At 44.8% G+C, this 23,998-nt stretch overlaps 1 protein-coding gene and 1 long non-coding RNA gene across 2 annotated transcripts in view; one reads left to right on the forward strand and one right to left on the reverse strand.

The window, feature by feature from the left end:
- Positions 1-23,998, forward strand: part of LOC105086566 (patatin-like phospholipase domain-containing protein 4) — a 90,575-nt gene that overhangs the window by 65,664 nt on the left and 913 nt on the right. The window lies entirely within an intron of this gene.
- Positions 1-23,998, reverse strand: part of LOC116150842 (uncharacterized) — a 253,084-nt gene that overhangs the window by 13,138 nt on the left and 215,948 nt on the right. Inside the window, exon 5 of the long non-coding RNA XR_010379274.1 lies at positions 6,375-6,528. This is a non-coding gene — a long non-coding RNA (uncharacterized LOC116150842). The remainder of the gene's footprint in view (positions 1-6,374; positions 6,529-23,998) is intronic.

Below are 23,998 nucleotides of genomic sequence, written 5' to 3' on the forward strand. Positions count from 1 at the left end.
TTCTGATTCCTTTTCACTTTAATAGTTGTTGCAGTTTCTCTTCCGCTGTTACCCTATACTTAGAGAATTTATTGGCCGCCAAATGGTCCACACGTGTTTCGGGTTATTACACCCACAGAGCGTTCTTGTTCAGCTTTAGCGCATGAAACCCACTGCGGCAGTCTCGGGCACTGGGAAACCGTATTCTCACAAACAGTAGCTGTTCCTGCAGTCAAACTGCATATGGGGCCAATGAATCACCAGACCTCTGACCTGGGAAAAGCGGCATAAATCAATGGTGCTCTGTAAATAATGTAGTAGACTGGATACTCAGTAAGTTTCACACCGAAGTCTGGGAGGAGGGGCCTTGGGTCCGGCAGAGTAGAGATTAATGAGGCTGTGTGTACTTCCTGCTCTGTGGGTAAATAACTCAATATTTGCCAAGAAAGTCATTGATGGAAAACAGTAGACCTTGCATTTACACATTCTGTATTTTGAGACCATACTCAATAGAAGTTAATTACGTGCTACAGTATCTATGATTAAATACATCTTTAGGGGAAACTAGAAAACTCACTAAAAGGAAATGGAAGAAAAAGGAAGCGAATTCTGAGCAGCAGTAGCAGAAACAAAAACAAACTTAAGTTGTGAGCACAGCCATTCGAAGCATGTCAAGAAGAGCCCCGTGTCCCTCATAGTTGTCACGTTCCTGTGCCGTCTAATCAGTACTTGCTGGGGCCTGTTCCTGTTTCCTCAAGAAGGAAAGTCCGAGGCTGGTGGGACGGAGGTCTCGAAGACAGGATAAAAGACGTCCAGATAAAGGGAAGAACGTGGTGAAAGGCCTCACCGTTTCGGGGAAAGACCGACTTTAACTGCATACGACGCTTAGGTTCTCCATGCACTAGACGCGGCCGGACTGTCGGCACCGTCACTCATCACCCCCCGACCTGCCCAGTCCAAGTGTCAACCCTACAGCCGTTCCTCACTCTGCTCCAGACCACACAGTAGGAGCTTTGCAGCGGGCTGGGTGCAGGACACAGGGGAGGGATTTCAGTGCAGCCCCCACGTGGCCCTGGAGGGTGGCCAACGGCCGTAGCTCTTCTGCAGGCCTGTTTGCCTTACGCTCTGCTGAGTGCTTCACGTATAGTTCCCGAGGCCTTCTGATCTCCATCCACAGCGGGTGGAATGGCAGCCAAGAGGCGAAGGGCTCAATGCCTTTCTGTCGCAGCGCCCTCCCACCAAAGCCGAGATGCAAACGTAAGTCCCACAGTGTCATGGTGCCTGAGTTTTGCTTATGTAATAAACTGGGATCTTCTTACATAGCAAGGACGGGGCACCAGAACGCACACCTATTTCATATTAAAATTTTATAAAAATATCATTGTATTTCTCTAAGAAATGACCACGATATGGGGAAATTAATATTCCTGTGGCATTCTAATTCCCTCATAATAATGCTTAATAGTATTAAAATGTGTCCTGTAGATGGAATGTTTGTGTCCCCCCCTCCCCCAAATTCAGATGTTGAAGTCCTAGCCCCCTGCCATGTGATGGCATTAGGAGGTGGGGCCTTTGGGAGGTGATGAGCTCGTGAGGGTGCAGCCGCATGAATGGGGTAGTGCCCTTACAAAAGACCCCAGAGATAAGACACAGTGAGAAGATGATGAACTGAGAAGCAGGTCCTCACCAGACACTGAATTTCCTGAAAATGCAATCTTGGACTGTCCAGCCTCCAGAAATATTAGAAATAAATGTCTGTTGGTCATAACCCACAGAGTCTATGGGATTCCTTCAGAACAGCCCAAATGAGCTAAGACAAGAGTTTGGGCTTTTGATGAACTAGGACACAAAGCACCTATGAAGACGTTTAGGCCAAAACGGGGCTTGTGTTCCAAATGGATTTAGTTTCTACCCACTTGTTAATGCATATTGGAAAAGAAAAGCCCGAACTGCAGAAAATGAAGCTAAATTGGTTAGTTCCCCCAACAGTAAGCCTGTAAAAATATATAATTTTACTTTTGTAAGACTTACTTCTTAATCTATATAAATTAATGTACCCCAGTTTAAAGATGCACAAGAAACGATACAAAGAAAAGAGGAAACCAGTGACAAAGCAGGAGGAAAACACAGGAAGGGAGTAAATTTAGCTAAAAGTGGGCAGTTGATGTGGTTAGAATCAGGCTAAACAGCAAAAGTGAAATGCCAAACTAAAAATAATGAGCAAACCTGCACGTGAACTGGGACGGTGCATTAAGCACACACAACACATCGCATACAACTCAGACTAAGTATGCTGGGCGAGCAGAGGGGGAAGAAGTGTGAAGATGGAACACGGGAATAAAATGTGTAGCACCGCCAGCTCCGGATCAGAAAACGTCACCTCTAAGGATTCTGATTTTGGTAAACAGAGGAAAAGTCAAGTAGAAAAACTTACATGGTTAGATTCAGTGATTATTTTACACCAGAATCTCTGAAATTCTATCTTAAACACAGGATGTTGTTATTCAAAATTGTTTTCCAAAAATATTCATTTGTCTCACTGAATAAATGTATGTCTACTTAAAGAAACTGGAAAATAATTCGTTTACCTAGAGAATCCAGGATGAAGCCAAATGAAGGCAATAGCGGATCTACATACAATGAAAACCCAATAAAACAATTACAGAGTATCACCTTCAGGTTCCGTTACGTTTAAGCCTTACAGGTGGTACAGTCAGTGTGAGTATCAGCAACATAACTGCACGTGATGAATTAAAAGAACAAATGCACATTAGCTGTCATCTTAACATTCCAACCTTCTGGTAAATCTACCTTCAAGATGTTCCCCTTCAGCCGAATGACGTATTTATGTGGATTCAAAATTCCTGTGAGCATTAATGGGAACTCTGATGCTGTAATGAATGCAAAAGCAGGATGTTAGGGTGACCCATTAGATGCTGTATTTAATTTATTCCTAAAATACATAATACTGCTTTGCTGTGGCTATTCCAACCCGGGTAATTGGTTGCAATTAAAATAATGAGATATGCTAAATAATGACACCCGCAGTACCAGCGCAGAGTGATGTGTCATTTATAATTCCTATGTCATTTTTATGCTGATACACTTCTTCCTAATTATAATAATCTCTGAGCTAACAGGAATACGTTTCGTCAGATGCATTATATTCCGGAGGAATTACTTCACATTAACTATGTTAATGTGAAAACCATCTGACTGCACCTAAAAAAATAATGTCGACATGTAATTTGGAAAATGAACTTTGGAAGACTGTTCGGTGCTACCTACAACCTGAATACATGCTTACTCTGTGACCCGGCATTTCCCCTCCTGGGTGAATATCCAGCATAAATTTGTATGTGTTTTCACCAAAAGACATGTGTAGGAATGGTGACACTGCCACTCTGTAGTATTTTTAAGCCACAGACTTTTGAGAATAAAATTAAGGCCTTCTCTCTGACCTGCTTGAGTTTGGAAGCAGTGATGACGCTTTGGAAATTGGATATGGGCACTTCGTGGCAGAATATTTCCCTAATTATTACTTGTGATTTAAAGCAGGTTAGTTCAAACTACTAGATATAAAATAAATGAGATATAAGGATATAGTGTACATTCCAGGGAACAGAACCAGTATTTTATAGTAACTTTAAATGGAGTGTAATCTATAAAAATATAAACCTCTATGTTCTACCCTTGAAACTAATATAACATTGCAAATCAACTTTGCTCTAATGAAAAAAAAAAATAGTTCGTATCCTTGATAAGATGATAGTTAATATTAGGCAGGTACTATTTATTGAAGGCTGTGTGTAAAACCAGATATCCTGGTTGCCTGTGTGAACATTGTTCTGATTAGCTGACATGTATGAACTCCGTTAACCTTGAAAACACCTTTATGAAATATTATTATGCCTTTTTAAACAGCAAGAAAATGAGATCTCTAGATCAAAGTCAAATAAATAGTAAGTGACAGGTGCTATGAAGAAAACCAACCAGGAAAATGTTCCGGAGGCTGAGTGGTAGGGTTCCTTCATACTGTACGCTTAGGCCTGGCTTTTTTTGAAGTGACACCGAAACTAACACCTGAAGTTAAGAAGGACTCAAGACATGTGGACGTCCCGGGGAAGATTATTCCAGGCAGAGGGAGCAGCTCTGTAGGAATTAGTGGAGCATGTCTGAGGAACTGAAGAAGCAGCCAGTGGAGCTGAAAGGTCATGGTGGAGGGGTGGGGGGTGGGGGTGACCCTGGAGAGGGCAGTAAAGGACGTCACCTAAGGCCCTTCAGGCCAGGCTGTCGGTTCTGCTTCCACTGAAATGTGATTGGAAGGACTAGAGGTTCTGAGCAGGAGCGATAAGTCACAACCCAAACCATGGAATTCTTGGTAAATGGATCCTGAGTTGTGTCAAGAGGAAGAGTGGTGGCTGGGAGACCGCGAGGAAGCTCTCCTAACAACAAAGATGAAATGACGGCAGCCTGGGAAAGTATCGCTAGTAGAAATGAAGGAAATTGGATAGATCTGGGATGGAACTTAAAAGGAGAGTCGGCAAGGCTTGTTAATAGAGTCTGTGAATGGAAGGGGGACGAGAGAAAGGAATCAGATGTGTAAAGCTGGGTCCTCAGGCTGTTTACCGAGATGGAGACACTGGGACAGAGGGTGTCCTTCAAAGCAGCGGAGGAGGAGCCACGATATACATGAGTTTTTGCAACAAAGACCAGGTAGTTGGAAGACCCAAAGATTACAGTTAGTTAGCCAGATATCTCAAGTGAAGGAATTTAGCACTTTTCTGTGTGTGGGAAGGTGCAAAGGGTCAAGCTCATTGAAACCGTTCTTTGATACGCGCCTAGCTGTCCAGGGGCCAGTATCCTGTTCTTTCACACCCCGAGTCCCTCGGGGCACCCTTGAGGGTGGAAGCCGAGGCCTGGCGGCCTGCTGGCCTCCTGAGCTGGCTCCGGCTCGCTGTCAGGGTGGCGGTGGTGGCTGACGGCCTGGGGGCCACAGCATCCTTTGCTTACTGATACGGCAGGCAGTATTTTTCATCCACATCATGTTTGTTCTTCCTTGGTGTCATTATCCTTCACAGATGTGATGTGTCACTGACCCCTGAGACAGAATTATGTAGGTGTCTCCCCTTTTGCCGAGTCATCTCAGGAAAGAAACACGGTCCACTGTGCGATGCCCACGGATGGGTTTGACAGGGAGGCTGCTTTATGTCCCAGAATTGTAGCCTCAACGTAACCGAGGAAAGGACTCTGGACACCCCCAAGAAACTTGAGACTCTCAGGGAGACAAGCCATTAACAGCCTCAATAAAAGACAGTCACGTCCGTTCATTCGATGCCCACATACGCTGACAAACATAACGTGATGCGCCAACTCCCAGACGAAGACAAAGCACAAAATGAAAACAAAAAGAATAAATCAGGACGCAATCCATCAGAGACCCTGGAGGAATTTGGTGCTCCTAGGTATGCAGACTTCAGTTCCCTGAGCAGCTTGGGTGGAGAATTTAGGTTGACATGTATTGAAAGAGAAGCCAAAGAGATTCATTGCTCTCCTATTTTCTTTTGCTCATAAGAGAAAACACACATTTATTTGCAGAAACACATCTCTTCCTTCCCCTGAGCCCCTTGCCAACTCCCAAACTAAAATTCAAGGAATGTTTTGTTGTGTGGGCTGTTATGAGCGACAGATATGTACAATAATGCACCTGCAAATTACAAAACCTCTACTCATACAGGAATCTCTCTACAGAGAGATTCTGTAGAGAAAAGATGGGCAGAGAATATCCAGCTGTCTCTCAGGAGACACGTTCTGGAAGGTCCAGGAAGTGTGCATGCCTGATACCCCGATAATCTCTGCTGACGCCAGAAAGACTGCACACGTTCAAGCATCAACACCTCAACTGAAGCTCTCCCCCCACCCCCATCCGCCCCGTATCCAGACATTTCTGTCTAACCAGGAACTACATTTCTTCTGCAACAATAGATTTTGATCTTGCTGCCGTTTTCAGAACTTTCTCGAGCTGGTATTTGGGGAAGCAGTTTGCCAGGGAGGAAGGAGACCGACAGCACGATTTTTCAGTGTCTTTCTCCGTTTTTAATCCCTACAGTGAGAAGCTGCAGATGCAGAGGTAGCTGGGTGACTCATTCCTGACAATGGCATATGCGACTGCAGGACAGGTTCCTTTCCTCCCTTATTCAGATTGATATTCTCTGCCCGAGCCAGAGGATTAAAGATATTCGCCCCCAAACTGCCCCCTCTCTGAATGCAGAACATAAGAAGGACATTCTCATCCTCATCTTCTGAAAAAGCTTCTAGTTCTGTCAGCAGCACAGCCATACCTCCTCGTCCTTTTTTGACACACTGAGAAGAATCAAAATGGAAATGATTCATACCTCACACTCCATGTCGTCGGCGTGGCCGCTGGAGCTCACACAGCATTAACTTCAGGAACAGCAATGGAAATGTCCTTATGCTAAGCACATCCGACTCTCCGTCAGAGGTCAAGTTCTCTAAATGACAGCCAACTGCCTTCTGGGACGAGCCTATCTTAAAAAAAAAAAAAAAAAAGCAAAATTGCTACAAATCTCTGCCCCAGACTAGGCAAGAGGAAATCATTTTACAATAGTTGAATGTGCAGAATGAAACACGCTAAAAGGTGGGGATGGGAATGGCAAATTAGAAATAAAAAACTAGCGCCTGAGCCACTCCAGGAAGTGAGATGACAGACTACCACCTAATGGCTGAGGATATCTGAGCTCATCTTTACAAAATGCCAAGAAAGGGGAGCCAGCGTTACAGAGTGGTCCGTTCACAGATGGCAAGGCATCTTGTCATATATAAAGTGGCTGTGTTCACACAAAGAATAAAAAGAAGGGGAAAAAAACACCCTATTTTGATATGTCAATTAAATTATTGGACATGAACTTTCAATTTCATTCACCTTTAAAAAATTAAACAGGAGCAATTTTAGCCAAGCATGATCAGAAACATTCCCAAGAGAAGCTTTTCCCTTTGACTAGCTCCCAGCTTTATGCTGTTCAAGGCCAGTGTTTTAGATCTAAGGCCCTTTAATGAGTGACCGCTCATGGCAGGGAGGGGGGAAGTGATGGAGATGCCAGGGGGAACCATTAGCCCTGATGCTGGCAACTGTTTAGGACTGGGTTTGTAGTGTTTCAGTTATCTTTATTTTATTTGATACTTCTTTTGGAAGAGCACTTCCTAAATCATCTACTCACAGCCTGTATCCCAACCAAGAGCAAGTGGTCATCTCTGTCTCGCAAACGGGCTGTGAGTCGATGGCTTCCTGCCATGTCTCCTTAAAACCCTTTTGTCTGCCTGACTCTCTCCCAACCCTGCCAAGTCCTTCTGTTTCTCTCCGTGCGCCTCCCACGCCCACTCCAGTCCACCGTCCAGACTGATCCCCTAAGATTATAAAGGGGGTTGTTTTTATGGGACGGTCCCTCAACCTCCCATGGGCCCCCGTCCTGATTTGAATAAAACCCAACTCCTCCCCCAGGCGCTCAGCCACGTGAACCGGCGCCGCTACCTCTCTGAGCGCATCTCCCACAACCTTCCTCTCCCTGCCTCACACCCTGAGCCCTCTGGACCTTTCTGGAACCTCCCAAAGTCCGTCTGAGCACCGTGGCAGTTCCTGGTCCTCATGCTAGAGAGGCACAATCCCCACATTTCTTTTCCAAGGTTGGTTCCTCCTAACCATTCTATCCTTCAGTCCACGTGTCGCATCCACCACTCTCTTCCTGCCCAGCTCCCACCAGGTCCTCAGTCTCTTCCATTTTCTACAGAGCAGCTGATAAAAACGTCACCCTCTCTCCATCGTTCTCCTTCATCTTCTTCGTTGTGCCTGATTTCAGCCCGTAGTATCTCATCTGCTCCTGGGTCTGTGTACCATCGGTCCCCCATCCCTACAAATGTCAGCTGCATGTGACAAGGAGCCTTGTGGGTCTCACTCGCTCTTCCTTTCCAGCACCTAAAACCACCTACCCACCCACAGGCATATACAGAGGATATACCTCTCAAATATTTATTGAGCCAATGGATGACTCCGATCCTTGGCGCCTCCCAGAAGCGAGCAGGCGGCAGGCAGGCAGGAGAGCTGTCAGTGCGGTCCCCGCCCTGGAGTTGCTGCTTTTGCCCTCCTGACACGGAGGTCTCTGTGACCTCAGAGGCTGCTGTGAGGTGGCCGCTGTGGACGGCCGCCCACTCCCCGGGCCCCTCCTGTTGGCCCCTGCTAATCTGCTGTTAGCCATCCCGAGTGAACACTAGCATTTACTCATGCCGCACGCTGAACCTGGGAGTGATCACTCGTACGGGTGTGCTCTACCCATGTCCCTGGGGAGGGGTCAGCACCCCCATGGGGATGAGATGCCAGGAGGAGGAGTGGTTCCCACGGCTGGATGGCCTCCAAGTGGAGGTGCCAAAGACTGCACTGCCGGCGTGTGGCTCGGAAGGACCAGTCCTGGCACGGCCGAGCGGACCTCCTCCTCGCTTCTCAGTGTTGCCAGGAGGACGGCGTCCCTGACTGGTAGGATGTATCCTTCCAGGTACGCGGCAGTGAGTGTGCTGAGTGAACGTGTGTGCGTGTGTTACTGACGCAGGAGGCCCTGAGAACACGTGGGCAGGGACAGGCAGCTTAACTGGACCTTCCTCCCTGCTCACCAATTCAGGTATCTCCCTGCTTCCTGTGGGAACCAACAAAAAGGCTTTGTTACAGACTGCAGATGCCTCACAAATGAGCATTCCATCTCCCGGGAAAAACGTGTCCCCGTCAGTGGTAACAATACAATCTCCACATCAGGAATCACGGTGGATGCCTGCTCTGTGTGGGAAGTGCGTTTCCGGGAACACAGCACATGTTAATTTACAGAATTCGCAGAGCATGCCACATCTTAGGTATTTTTGTTATCAGTAGCGTTCTGCAGGTGGGGCAGTTGAGCAGAAAAGCAAATTCCCAGTCTTGCGCATTTATTTCCCAGACAGGTACATAAGGGTACCCTGCAGGACTGACTTCACAGGAGACGTCTGGGGGATACCTGCTGTGTTTCCACACTTACAGAAAAGAGGGAAGGATGCTGGATACAGAGAGAACAGGCATGGAGACAACTCTGCCCTTTATTAACCTCTCTGACCCTTGACGTTCTCATGGTAGAGTGAGATGAGTGCCTGCCTCTCAGAACCCTGGGGATTTGAGTCAGTGTGAGGTCATGAGAAGACATGTCCAACTGTGTGCTCTCTGTTCACACGAGGTATTGAAAGTGCTTCATCGGGGGGAGGGTGTCACTCAGGTGGCAGAGCGCATGCTTAGCATGCATGACGTCTTGGCTTCAATCCCCAGGACCTCCATCAAAACTAAATAAATAAGTGAGTGAGTAAACAAACCTAATTACCCCTGCCTACAAAAAAAAGTGTTTCATCAACAGACAACCGGGCTCAAGACATGGAAACAACCTAAATGTCCACCGACAGATTACTGGACAAAGAAGGTGTGGTGTATTTATACAAAGGAATATTATTCAGCCATAAAAAAGAATGAAGTAATGCCATTGGCAGCAACATGGATGGACCTAGAGATCGCCATTCTGAGTGAAGTAAGATAGAGAAAGGCAAACACCATATGATATCACTCATAATGTGGAATCTTAAAAAAAAAAGACACTAGTGAACTCATCTACAAAACAGAGACAGATTCACAAACACAGTAAACGAGCTTATGGTTGCTGAGGAAAAGGGGGTGGGAAGGGATAAATTGGGAGTTTGAGATTTGCAGCTACTAACTACTATATGTAAGAGATAAACAACAAGTTTATACTGTGTATCACAGGGAACTACGTTCACTATCTTGTAGTAACCTATAATGAGGGAGAATATGAAAACAAATATGTATGTATATATATGTGACTGAAACATGATGCTGCACACCAGAAACTGACACAATACTGTAAACTGATTATACTTCAATTAAGGAAAGTAGACAACTGGGCTCTTTTAGGCATTTCCATAAATGTTCACGGTTGCGAGTCTGTGGGTGAATCTGACAACCGGAGGGCATCTCAACTTCAGGACACTGCAACTATGTTCATGGAGAAGGCACCTGACGTGCTGTATTTTATGATGATAAAGAATACAGTAGGGCTTACGAGAGGCTGGCCCAGAATGTTCTGATCGCCCTCTCTAAACATACATGCGTGCCCACCACACGAAATGGAAACTTTATTTCCATTGCAGTCCCTTTAGATCCTGATAAAAACCTCTGTGAACCTCCTTTGCATGTTCTAACACTTAGAAAAAACCCCTTTTAATGCTGGTCTTAGAATCACTTTGAGCACCTTCACCCCATCCTGAGCTCCCTCGACTTCTCGGCTTCTTTTTCATCAGTCCGACCCATCCCTTCACTTCATTGTCTTTATTTGTCATCCTCAAGGTATGTGCTTTACAGAATCATCCTTGATCCTTCCAAACACGCCTTCCGTTTCATGTGCTGGTCGTTTCCTTTAGCCTTGTAACGGGGACCCCCTGAAGATGCCAGCCTGGGAAGCTCCCTTTTCACCTGTGCACGTACCTTCTTAGGACTTCATTATTTTGTACGGATTTTACCTTCATCAGGAGTGTTCTCACAAAATGAGAACTGCACAGCAGTTCCATCAGCTTTTCTGACCTCTCTTTGTAACGTTGCCCAGTTCCCTTTCCCTGATGCCCTCACAAAGTTCCACCGCCTCAGGGATCCCGTCTTCTGCGAAGCACTGATGATTTTCTGGTGGTTTTTGGTCAAACTCTGTGTTTAGCTGGATGCAGTGCCAGGTAACCAAACCAAACCAAAGCAGTCTGATTTAAGAGGAGGTTTAATAACCTTTGCATTTTCATCACATGCACTCTTGCCTAAATTTAGAGAAGTGGCTACATTTCAAACAAGCACAGCGCACCTGCCCAGCAGGAAGCGGGAAGGGTTTTCTGAGCCCTCAAGCCCCATACCAGTGAAAGAGGCTAAACTCTCCAGAGCTTGTCTTGATGTTCTGAACGGGGGCTAGAAGGTTCTTGACCAGGGAGGTAGTCAAGGGATCAGGGGACGTAAGACCTGGCAGCGGAGGCTTTGTCCAAACCAGTATTTCTTTGAAGGGATTACCATCATTTTTTTTTTTAAATATGTCTGTACACACCATGAACCACCCACCCATCTACCCATGCGTCCATCCCACCATTCAGTATATCTGCTCTCTCTCATTCACTTGTCCCACAAATCTGAATCCTGGACCGCGTTATGCCAGATGGGGTTTCACTGAGGTTCAGAAGCAGACCCAGTGCTGGCCCTCCGGGGGCTCAGTGTTTTAGTAGGAGAAAACACTGCCTTGGGCAGGCACAGCAAACCTGGAGGACACACACGGTACCAAAGTCACGCTTTACAAACTGTTTCAGCCCCTCTGCTGCGCCCTCTGCGCACTACACAAATTTTCAATACGCATCAGTTGTACGATCCCCCAGCATGACTCTCCCTCACTGATAAATACCCAGGTGAAGCTAAATCCCAGGCGGGGGGAAGAAATGAAATAACTTGCACCTTGTCCATCACAAGGAACGTCTCTCAAAGTAATGGCCACGCGAGGAGGCTTCAAACAATCGATTCCCCAACTTCACAGGAAACCACTGGACAAAGTGCAGTGCCCCAGTTCTGGAAGGGTCTGCACCACCAGCCCAGTTGGTTGGATGCCCCTGGGGGCGCTAACAGTCAGTTGGGTTTCCCACAGGCATCCTGGACTTTGTGCCAAACACATCGGGCGAAGGCTTTGATGCTTCTGGGCTGTAGTCCCCTGGCCCCGGGAACCCACCCTTCGCCCTCTAGAAAATCGCCACCGTCAAGAACCACCCTCTACTTTGTCTTCATAAGTGATTGTACAATTCCCAGTCTACTTTCCATTTAAACTCTTGAATATCCAGCGTTGCTTCTTCATTTTAAATGCAATGAATCAGTAATAGAAGTCGATTTCATTAATTCGCCCACTGTATTCCTCCGGAGGGAAAGGCAGGTAATGAAACTCACGTTAGGGCGGGTATACTGCGTACCTCTCTCTGCTCCAGGGTATCAGGCTTTTGTTTGGTTTATGATGAGCCACGGACTATACAAATAAATAGTTAATAGAAATTAATTCTGTTGTCTGTAAGGTACTCTTTTATTAAGTTTTATTGAGTTTAAACTGTACAGTTAACCGCGGGCGTGTAAGACATTCTCCAGTGGATGTTTGCTGTGTAATAAGGGAATTAATGTTTAAAATCATGTAAGACTTTTAAATTCTGTGAGCGCAATGTACTATTTACTGATTTAAATGGAAAGTTTTTAAGTGAATTATGTATGCAATATAAATGAATCTGATCCTTTAGATTCCATACAAATAATGGTCAGAGCTTCATGGTTGAGCATAATTTAAAAAAATTTTTCTATCTTACATGTATATGAATTTAAAGGGACATATATCCTATATGTAAGCACACACACGCATACATGCTTATGTATGCATCTATGTATACATACCTACACACGGAGGCACTAGACTAATTAAGTCACATACTATATGCTCCAAACATATTTAAATATGGTTTGATTACAAATTGGTAAATATTCAATATATTCAATTCTGTATCATTAAGAGCTCAATGTTTTAATGAAAGTAGAAAACAGAGTATAATTCAGGATCACTTATTTGTCTTGAATTCAAGTGTACGAGTGGCGATTCGGAGATCAACAGGAATGCCTACGTAATAACAAAAACAGAACCTGTGTATTTGCCCAAACTGAATTAACTCCATTTCTCTAAATTCAAGGTGTATGGTAAGTTGAATGTTTGATCTTAGCGACTGTTACCTTGTCAGTTTAACACTTCAGCACTGAAGGAGGCATTTCTCTGTTCACACGGACTGCGCCGTGTATGTCTTGATCCGAACATACCTTCCCTTTCATGTTTGGTATCTAAGCACTGAACATGTGTATTTCAAGTTCGTCTGTGTGACCCTGTGTTCCTCTCTTCAGAAGCATCAGTAATGCACTTGGCAAATAGGTTGAAACATGAACTGTAAATTAACAGTGTTAAATTCAATATTCAATATGAAATGTTGATTCTCAAAAATGTACTAAAATGAATTAATGAAAATATGGCCAGACTCCTCACTCCAGGGCATAGGACTGTTTGAACAATAAGCAAACAAGACGTAACTGAACAGATGCAGTTAAAACCGTGCTTTGATTCGCGTGACAGACACTGTATTATTAAGTACCATGACTCATCTTTGGCTTGGGATTTTTAACGTGACTCTCGAGCAGAGAAACCCAAAGATTACCAAGATAGAAAAGCTTATTCACATGTATTTTTGTGTGTTGCTGACACTTCCACAGGTTTTAAAAAAATACGTTTTCATTGAACACGATACTTGAAATATGATTAGGCAAAACATCGTCTACCAGTTTTATGGTCATCAATAATGAAATGCCTAAAGGCTTGAGACAGGTCCCTATAACTCTTATTTAAGGCTGCCGCTACTGATAAGCCACCATATAAGTTATGAAATGCATTTTTAAGAACTCAGCCGTGATATCGTAGTATTAGAACGTGTTATTAAACGGTACGAGGGACGATGGTAGGTTACTTCAGGGAAGCCAAATGCAAGCCTTTCCTAGTTCATGCCTACGAAGAGCCCACGAAATGCTCTGAATTTTTTTTTAAAGGAATTTGAAATAATCAAATAATGGCTTTAGAGTTAATCTGAAATTGTGGCAAAAGCAAGATTTGGGTTTGCATTTCTATTCTGTTCATCAAGTAATTTCTCCCTAGAGGATGCAGACAGCAATGCTATCCTCAAACTGTTTTGGTGAGCATTTCATCGATTTGATTTGAAATATTTTAGGCGGTTTTGGCCCACGGTAGGAACTTGATCACTTTCAGTACTTTTCTTTCTGGGAAACATAACATCAACATCTGGTGCAGAGCCTTGTTTCCTGACTCCACGGGGCTGGGAGGGTGGTAACACGCTTCTGCGCTCACGTGCCCTTGACCCTCCACTCCAGTGTGCAGACTGAGACTCTAGGAAGGCAGGAGCCTCTTCCTGCGGCAGCACAGCTTTGCCTTGGCTACCACTTCCGGCCCCAAGGCCTGACGCTGACATCTCAAGAGTTTTCCTGGAAACGCAAGAACTGGGAGTCTGGAAAGCCGAAGACACTCCTGAAGGAAGTGCTGAGGTCCAGTGTGGCCAGTTTTCACGAAGACGGGATGTGTCTGCTGTACCCAAAGTCAAATATGTCCCCCTCAACCTTACACCAGAAATTCCGAATGTCCAACCAGTCAGTGATGCTCAGACTTCCAGGTGCCAAATCGTCACTCCATGTGCTTGTTAAAGATAAGATTGCCAGAAGGTGGGACTCAGGAATCTGCCCTTTAAATACGGTCTCCAGGTGATTCTGATGCACGAAGCCCGAGGACACTATACTGGAAACCACTAAGTCGGGCAGTGGGCTTTGCACGTCAGCTCTGACCACCCGGAGGTGCCACCAGTTCATCACTGAAGTGTCCCACCACTTGGCCTCAACTGGGTCTCCAGTCTCTAGTAAGCAAAACCATTGTTAAAATAAGAGCTAAATACCAGTTAGGGACAAATTGTCTTTGTTTACTTCTTTACAGGCAGAGGTTGTCCAGAAACACAGCACCTAGCAGAGAATGACACTTCCACTGATTTCCCTAGCCCTCAACAGCACTGTTCAGGGTTGGCTCCTCTAAGCATCTTACATAAAAGTGCCCACACTCGCCCTAACCCCACCCCAACCTGTAACACATCATCTGCTTATTTTCCTCACGGCATTTAAGCCCCTTTAAAGCAAAGACCTTGTGAAATGTATTTTCGCTTGAAAACTCAATGACCTTGTGAAATGTATTTTCGCTTGATAATTCTATGCCTCTCACCCTCAGTAGAATGTTAAGCTATATAGGACTCCTAGGTGTAGAGCTGTCTATCAAACATCAGAAAGGTTGGATGAATACTGAAGAACTGCATGGAAGGAGAGACGGAAGGAGGGAGGGCAGGGATGGTTTTATGCATTTGTAAAGTACTAGGTCTCTTATCTAGATTTTCTCTAGTGACTGACAGCAGAAACCACCTTACTTCTGCAGTTTGGCTGTGCTCCTACATCAGAACCTTCATTTCTGGTGCATTTATTACTTCTGCTGCAGTATTTTTTAAGTCTGAAGGCCTTTGTTACCACATGCATCTGTGATTCATTGTGAGCTAGTATATTTCCAGGCTGTGGGTAAGGGCTAAGGTTCCTGATATGCACAAAGTATATCCCTTAAAAATACCTTAAGAGATTTTGAAAATTCTAATTCAAAAAGATACACACACCCCAATATTCACAGGAGAACTATTTATAATAGCTAAGATATGAAAACAACATAAATGTCCATTAACAGATGATTGGATAAAGAAGATGTGAGATACACACACACAGAGGAATATTACTCAGCCATGAAAAAGAATGAAATATTGCCACTTGCAGTAACATGGATGGATCTAGAGAATATTACACTTAGTTAAATTAGACAGGTAAAGACAAATATTATATATCACTTATATGTGCAATCTAAAAAATAAAAGAAATGAATCTATATACAAAACAGAAACAGACTCACAGGCAGAGAAAACAAACCTATGGTTGCCAAAGAGGGAAAGGGGAAAGGGATAAATTAGGAGTATGGGAGCTAAAAGATACAAACGACTATAAATAAAATAGATAAACAACAAGGATTTATTGTGTAGCACAGGGAACTATATTCAATATCTTATAACTGTAATGGAAAATAATATGAATAAATATATATATATGTATATATATATATATGTATGTATATGTATAACTGAATCACTTTGCTACACACCTGAAACTAACACAATATTGTAAATCAACTGTCCTTCAATTTAAAGACATACTGTAAGTCTGATTTGCTACTAAGTGTTCTGAGCTGCACTGTCTTGTGCCACATGAATACACAATTCCCACATAAACACATGTGTCTGTGATTAAATAAATTCACCTACATTAACCCATTCTTTCAAGATGCAGTTCAAAACTGCCTTCTTCACAAATGCTGCCTTCGTCATAAACCTTCAGGTGACTCTCTCGTCCTCCAATGCAAGAATCCTTTTATAGCTTGACACTCAGCATCAAAGCCTGGGGATGTCACTGGATTTGTCACTGTCAAACATTGTCACTTGACCAACTTCAACCACTGCTCACCCCACAACATCTGCCTCCAACCTGGACTCCTGAAATAGTCAGTCCTCCCCATTCTTGTAATCATGTTCTATAAAGTCGTTATGAATGCTGAGTTAGTCAGTACTGACCCGTTGCTTCTAGGGAGCTTCAGGGTTAGGTTTTTGGGTGCCTCTGGTCACAGCACTGTCACCAACTGGTCAGCAGAGAACCTTGTGTGGAAGGTGTCTCTGTTTCCAGGCACCTTACTGGGTTGATACTGTTGAGTCATCCACATTGGCCTTGGGGCCATCCGCACTACGTTCATGCCTGCAAGATGTTTGTCTAACTCACTTATTATCTCCCTAAAGCACACTGCAGCCTTCTTGGACTTCCAGACGGCACTCGAGGACTGTGCTCAGGTGTCAGTCCCAACACCAGGACACACAAATGTGAAAACGTGGCACTAAATAGTCCAAAAAAGGGACACTTCCTTAGAGCCTGAAAGCTGAAACCCGAAGGCAGCGCCACCTTGTCCAACCCCAGCTGAGCCTGTCCGAGAATGGGCCGGAAAGTACCTGCAGAACTGATCTTCCGGTTTCAAACATATTACAGCGGCACGGGTGGGTCTGCAAATACGGTGCAAATTCGGAAGGCGCGGGAAACGAGGGCGGGGAGCAGGCATGGCTGCCTCCTCACTGGCCTCCCTGTGTCTCTTGTGGTCCAGCCACCAGGCGGCAGCCAGGTTACCTGCAGACAATGCCCATGAATAACCGGCAGCTTCCCAGCTGCAATGAACAAAGTATGATTCAAGCACCTTTCCGGGCCCGCAAGGACCCCCAGAGATGACTCTCCTTCCCCTTTTCCTCCTTTGTCCTTACATTCTTTGTTTCTCCGAGTCTCCGTCGGAACCTGCCTCCCTCACTAGTCCCTCCTGCCTTGGCCATGCCCAGTCATCTTTTCCTTAGACCCTGAGATCTAGGCCTCAAGGTCACAGTATCAAGGCATCCCCTGATGCTCTCAGGTCGTGGTTCCCGTCAGCTCCTCCACCTTCCGGTGTTCTGCACTCTTCCTTATCGGAAGCCGTTTCATTCATTTGCTAGCATGTTGCTTATCTGCGCCCACAGGAACAGATCTCTGATAACAGGGCCTCTGGTGGTCCTCGCTGCACTGACAGCGCAGAGGGCAATGCCGCCGGCGCACAGCGGTGCCCAGGATGCAAGTGTTGGATGGGTAACTTACAGAGCACTCCTGTGTGCTACTTTATGGTACGAATTTATGTGTTTGTCCCCATTCCCCCTATAATAACGTAAGCTCCCGGCCAGCGCAAATGACTTAGGCTCTGGTTTCATGCAAAGATGTTTATACTCAGCCTCCTCTGCCTGCTGCGTAATGGGCGGTTAGCAGGCTATGGTCTCCAGCAATGCCGCACGTTTGGAGAGCTTTTTGCACGTTATAAGCGAAAAATACACTTATTGACTAAGTGGCCCCAGTTCTGGCACTGATGTGTTTCAGTTATGTTTTGCTTTGTAACCAACAATTCCAGTACATATTGGCTGAAACCAGCAACCATCATTTATATTTTTTATTTGTCATACGTCTGCAATTTGGGCACGTCTCCGTGGACACAGCGTGTCTCTGTTCCTGCGGTGACAGCTGGCTGGCTGTAGTATAGCTGGGGGCCCAGTCATCTGAATGTGATCCCTCACACACGTGGGCATGATGCCGGCTACCCCGGGACCTCAGCCAGGCTGCCGGGCGGGCACTGGCCTGTTTCCCCTCGGTGTGGCTACCTGGCTTCCCTGAAGCAGGGTGGCTGGGTTCCCAGGTGTGACTGCCATAAGCACTAGGAAGAAGCCGAGTTACCTTGGGTGCCAAGGTTTTGGAGATGGCATCCGTTCTGTCTTGGTCCCATCAGAGACCCACCCAGAGCCAGGAGAGGGAACTTAACCTGATCTATTGTCTTGAGAAGACCGTCAGAGACAGTCTGCCTCAACAGATCACATGGCAGTTCATCTCCATCCAGGCAAAACGGTGTGAAATCGACGCTTTTGCTCCTTCTGCTGTTTGTGGTTTGTGTATGTGTGTCTGGCTCGTGCACGCAGCAGGCAAGCTGAGCCAAACAAGACCAGAACGTGGCCTCCCGTGGACCAGTGGGTGTGTCAGAGCAGAGGAAAGGTAAAGTGCCACGGATCGCAGGCCTTCCCCTCAGGACGGAGCAGAGCCCCCTCAGTAACACAGCCGCCCCAACTCAGTCTGCTAGCAGAGTGTACCAGAACACTGGCGACTGTGAGCGCTTCCCACGGACCCTCTGGACGTTCAAACCTGTAACTGCAAGCCAGATTTCTACCAGTTGCAGCAGCTCCCTTTGTTCTTTTGCTACTGGCTCCCCAAGAGAAGAAGCCTTCCTCTTGCTCCCCGCTTAGTAAGAGACATCCGTTTCCTTAGCCAGCAACCGTGTGGAGCCCACAGCGCTCACCTTCGCTCTCTCTTTTTCCACAGCTTCAGGCATCTTTTCAAAGAACGTGACTGAGCTACTCGGAGTCAGGAGCTCTGCCACGACTTGAAGACACTGAGATTTCTGTCAGTCTCTACCCTCAGGTGGATGCAATGTGGTAGGCGGGGGAGGGAAACCTAGCTCTGGTTCTTTCGGTCTATCTTGAAAGGAACGTAGCATTTTCAGCTCAAAGGGAACTGAGGTACTTGAGTGACGTTCAGTTCCTTCACACGGTCGGAGCACGTGCTATGAAACCCCAAAGGCTTCTTCAGAATTAAAACAGCTCAATCAACACCCAGCTTTCCAGCAGACACCATTCCCTCCTGAAGGGGAATCGTGACGATTCATATGTGGATGGAGAAACGGACACTGAGAGCACGCACATAAATGCTAACACAGAATAGTCCAAATTCAGCAAATACACCTGGACAGACATCCGCACACACAGAGTGAATCATCTGAAAGAACCGGTGAAATGGGGCAGTATCTATTTCCATAACATTTTCTTCTCGGGCAAAACCGCACTACATCTACAGACAAACATTTCTGTGAAAATTCAGGTGTGTGGATTTGCCTACATGTGTGGCAGCTTTTTTTGTGGTTACGCTTTGATAAACTATCACCCAACTTCTAAATGAGCAGCCATCTTAATAACTACTTGAATATTTCAACTTTTTCCTCTGTAGACCTGGTGTGTCATTCTGTTTTCCATTTTGTGCCTGGCTTTTCATGCATTTAAAGTGCTGGAGCAGCTGTTTATTTGGAAAGGTTCCTTTATGGCCATAATAATCTCCAACTAATTGCACATCAAATATTTATTTCTTGCACATTAAATTAATGAAGCAGTTTCAACAAGAGAAAAATTGGACCAGGTTGGCAAAACGGTGCCTATAAATTCATGAAAGATTCCCAGTTCTTTTTTGGCAGGACTTCTCTGATACAGATTAATAATTTTTAAATGGGAAAATTTCCCATTATCTAGTTGTGACTTTTTAAATAGGCAAGCTTGCTTTATTCAAATGCTTTTCTCAATTTTTCCTTGATAGATCATATTATAGCTTATAGAAATGAAAAAAAAATAAGTCATACTATTGATTTTCAAATACATTATTTGCTTTCTACTCTGCCTTCAATTTAACATAATTTGTTTTCTTCACTCTACTTTTGAAACTGTAAATGCTTTCAATGGGTGAATGTTTTTCAGCTTTATAAAGGTATGGCTGGGGAGAGGGTATAGCTCAACTGGTAGAGCACGTGCTTAGCATGCACGAGGTCCTGGGTTCCATCCCTAAGACTTCCTCCTAAATAAATAAATAAATAAATAAATAAATAAATAAATAAAGCTAATTACCGCTCCCCCTAACCAAAGATATGGATGATACACACAGAACTGCACTATCTAATGTGTACAATTTGTTGAGTTCGCACATATGACAATACCTGCGATGCCACCCACATAATCAAGGTAGCAGCCATATCCAACACCTCCCGGTTTCCTTGTGTGCATTTGCTGTTTGCTTCTGCGGTAAGAGCACAAACATGGAACTGACGTGCAACAACACTTAAGTGCACACTACGGCACTGTCATCTACAAGCACTGTACTGCACCGCGGGTCTCTAGAACCTGCTCATCTTGCAAAATCTATATCCATTTTTATACCCATTGAATACCTCCCCCACTTCCCCAGCCTCGAGCCCCTGAAAACCACTATTATATTCTCTGCTTCTAGGAGTCTGACTATTTTAGATACTTCGCAAAACATCCTTCCATTACCTTGGCTTATTTCACTCAGAAAGACACTTCTCCAGGGATACAAATAGCCAACAGGTGTATGAAAAGATGCTCAACACCAATAATTATCACACAATTGCAAATCGAAACCAGAGTGAGACAGCACCTGTTACGATGATCACTGATCAGAAAAGCCAGCCAAACAACCAACCAACCAAAAAAACCCCAGCCCAAATCAAAACATAACATCTTGATGAGGATGCTGAGAAACTGGAACTCTTGTACACTGTTGGGACTGTATAACTGTGAACACTATGGAAAATGTATTATCCTCAAAAAATTAAAAAACAGAACTACCATATGACCAGCACCCCACTTCAGGACGTATCTCAAAGCACTGATCAGGATCTCAAAGAAATATCTGCCCTCCCATTTTCATTGCGTAACTATTCACAACAGCCAAGATGTGGAAACACCCAAGTGTCCATTAGGAGATGAATGAATAAAGAAAAAGTATATACACACAATGGAGTATTACTCAGCCTTAAAAAGGAAGAAACCCTACCTTAAAAGGAAGGAAACATGGATGGACCTGGAGGACATGATGCTAAATCAACAGGTGGACTTAAAATTTTTGCTGATTAAAAGTAGTACATGACTAATTATTCTGAAAACTGGTTTCCACTTCCAACCTACTTTTTTTTTTCCTTCTGATACATTCTCTGGAAGATGTCTGATACTGTTTCTTTTAGACACACTGCTGGTGTATGGAAAATGACTAATGAAACAGTTTCAGGAAAGAATTTCTCTGAACAGTTGGTCTGTCAATGCTAAGAATGAATGCCTATGGGTTTCTTTCATCAGAATAAATGATGTTACAATTTTCCAATAAGATCATAACGCACAATTGCCAGCAAACATTACTGAGTGTTTACAATGCTTGGTAGAGAACACAGCTCCAAAAAAGTGTCCCAAAGGACACTCTGGAGTTCTTATCTAGTTGCTGACTGACTGACTGTTAAGTTTTAGGGTCGTTAGTTGTCCTCTTTTGCACTACACTTTTGAGTACGGTTTTTGGCTTCAGGTACCTGTGAATGAAACATGGTTTGCATTTTTTTTTAGAAAGGTCCTTTTAAAGCAAGTTCTCACCATGCTGTTCCGTTCAGACAGCAGCAAGACCATACATCTGCATGGTTTATTACAGGCTTATCTTGGATATATTGTGGGTTCAGTTCCAGACCACCGCAATAAAGCAAATATTGCAATAAAGCAAATCATACATTTTTTTGATTTCCTGGTGCGCATGAAAGTTACGCTTACACTACACAGTAGTCTGTTAAGTGTGCAATGGCATTATGTCTTTAAAAAAATCCAATGTGTGTACCTTAATTTAAAACACTTTATCGCTAAAAAAAATGCTAATCATCATCTGAGCCTTCAGTAGGTCGTAATCTTTTTGGAGTAGTAACATCAAAGATCCCTGATCACAGATCACCACGACAGATACAGTAATAATGAAGGAGTCTGAAATACTGTGAGAATTACCCAAATGCAGCACAGAGAATGAAGTGAGGAAATGCTGTTGGAAAGACGGTGCTGACAGATTTGCTCAATGCAGGTTTGTCACAAACTATTTGTATATCAAAAAAGAAAACAAAACAAAAAAACGGGGAGTATGTGCCAAGCAAAACAAATCAAAGCGCAATGAAACGAGGTGTGCCTGTGTAAGGAATTGGCCCCGTGATTATGGAAGCTGAGAAGCCCAGGACCTGCCATCTGGGAACTGGAGACCCCAGGAAGTTGGTGCAGTAGTTCCAGCCCGGGTCTGCAGACCTGAGAACCAGAGAGCGGACTGATGGCGTAAGGGCCAGCCCAAGGGCAGGAGAAGACGTTTGTCAGCTTCCCCAGTCAGGCAGAGAGCCAGTTCTCCTGTCCTCTAGCTTCTGTTCTGTTCACGCCTTTGACGGGTTGGAAAACACCCTCCCACCCTGGAGAGGTCCCTCTGCTTCCCTCCGTCCACCCATTCAGATGCTCATCTTATCTGGAAATACCCTCACAGACACGCCCGGGACCATGTTTCACAAACATCCGGGCACCGCGTTGGCCCTGACACGGAGAATTAACCATCACCTGGACTTTCAGGACATATCACATACCCCCAGCAGGAATCTGTGCCATCCCACCAAATTTTTATCAGCATCTCTGGTTTCTACTGACTTGATGCCAAAAGGTGCCCTCCACCCCTAGTTCTGACAACTAAAAATGCCCCCAGACATGGCCTGGTGTGGTCTGGGGCACCGTCACCGTGCAGAGCCCCGCTGGCCGAGCTCAACCCCATCCCCGGGGAACGTCCCCATTAGACTCTCCCATTTTCCGTACCAGGGAGTTCCCTGGAGTGAATTCAGTTCAGATCAACGAATCTTTCAGTGTCAAAATGAGAAACACACCAATCACTGTGGATGATTCCATCTGAACAATGACAGGTGTAAACTTCTGTCTGCTCCTCTCACACCATTTCCAGGCCTTTGAAGAGGAAATGAAATATTACTGTCTAGATCAGTGGCTCCCAAATTTGCATGCATATTAGGCTCAGCCAGTGGTTTGCACAAAACTTCAAAGACCACACGGCACCCCAGAAATAAAATCAGGATCTCTGAAGGGGGGCACATAGACATCACTGAAATCTGATGTTCCCCACGTAAGTCTGTTGAGCGGATATGAGGAAGCTGTTGGAGGATTGGAGGACTAATGTATTGTAATTAATCAGTCATCACATTTGTTGTTGTAATCCTGAATCTGGTTCTTACACAATTTCCATTATCACCTTGGGGACATAATGTCATCTGACCCTGTTTTTTAAAATCTATCTATAATACGTAACTGTATCTCTAATACGTAACTCCTGTGATCACCAGGAGACTGAAGAGATGACTTGGATAAACTCCAAAATACAGTGAGTAGCGCCTAGGAAGTGCCTAACAGTGCCTACTACGGTGACTATTCTTTGCCCCATGTCACCCTTTTCAAAAATCACTTTGAGTTCACTGTTTCAATCACAATCACATTTTCCATCATTGTCCAGAAAGCTGGACAGACAATTAAATCAGAGTCCCATCACCAGAACAACATTCTATTCATTATTTTAATCTGTATCTTGGTAGAAAGACATATGTTTTCAAGTAACTGTCTTCAAAAACTCTCTTTGCATGGGCGTGGTCTACACTGTGAACCACCGCACGCCTGGGAATACCTTTCACTCGCCTTCACCTTTGGGGAAAATCTTGGGTTGAATTCTTGGGTCAGGAATACTAACCCTTGATCAACATTCCGTAGACAGGCCCCATCTTTTAGCACATGGTGCTCGAGACCAGCCCTGTCTTGCTCTCTCGTTCCATGTCACCTGCTTCATTTCCCAGGGGACTGAGAGATGCTACTTCACTTTCATTTAAGCTACGGCAGCCCAGAATGTCGACTGGATTTCATTTTTATTAACTTATTTACTGACTGCAACCCCAAGTGAAGCCATTCAAACTGGAACCTTGTTATTTCC

This window comes from Camelus dromedarius, chromosome X (genome assembly GCF_036321535.1).
Source record: "Camelus dromedarius isolate mCamDro1 chromosome X, mCamDro1.pat, whole genome shotgun sequence".
Taxonomy (NCBI): domain Eukaryota; kingdom Metazoa; phylum Chordata; class Mammalia; order Artiodactyla; family Camelidae; genus Camelus; species Camelus dromedarius.